We start from the raw sequence: 660 nt of genomic DNA, 5'->3' as shown, positions 1-660 counted from the left end.
TTTGAAACTGTCTCCTTGCTATTTGTTTTTCAATAAAATTATGGAAAAAACTTTATTCATAAACAGACAAACAAAATTCAAGATTTGTTGTACTTCTTTTTAGAGGGTACAAGACTAGAATTATTTTATGCATAGCTCATTTTAGGTCTCAAACTTGATTCCTGATATTTATATTACACTACTATTTATACCATGTACACTTACATTAAAACACTATTACGTTTATAACTTTAACAATCCAATGTTGTCTTCCTTGATTACCACTTAGTATCATTTCTTATCCGTGGATCTATTTGTCTGTCTTGATGTTGATGCCACCATATCATCATTATTTTAGTTTTATAATAAACCTTGAAGTCAAGGAATGTGAGTCTTCCAAATTTGCTCACTTTCACTTTTTTAAACTTTTCTAGGCCCTTTGTATTTCCCTATGAATTTTAACACTAGCACATCAATTTCAGTTTCAAAAAGCTGCATTGAAATAACAGGTCACGTGCTGGCCCTACCCTTGGGGTGCGCTGAATCTGTGCTTGAGACTGGACGTGGTGGTGCAAGCCTGTGATCCCAGCACTTGGGAGGCTGTAAATAGGAGAATCACTACAATAGTAGTGAGGCCCTGAATACCCTGTAGATCCTTCCTTAAAATACAAATGAAGAAGG

Source organism: Octodon degus, unplaced genomic scaffold, assembly GCF_000260255.1.
Source record: "Octodon degus isolate 3935 unplaced genomic scaffold, OctDeg1.0 scaffold00080, whole genome shotgun sequence".
Taxonomy (NCBI): Eukaryota; Metazoa; Chordata; class Mammalia; order Rodentia; family Octodontidae; genus Octodon; species Octodon degus.
This window is presented reverse-complemented; position numbering follows the sequence as displayed.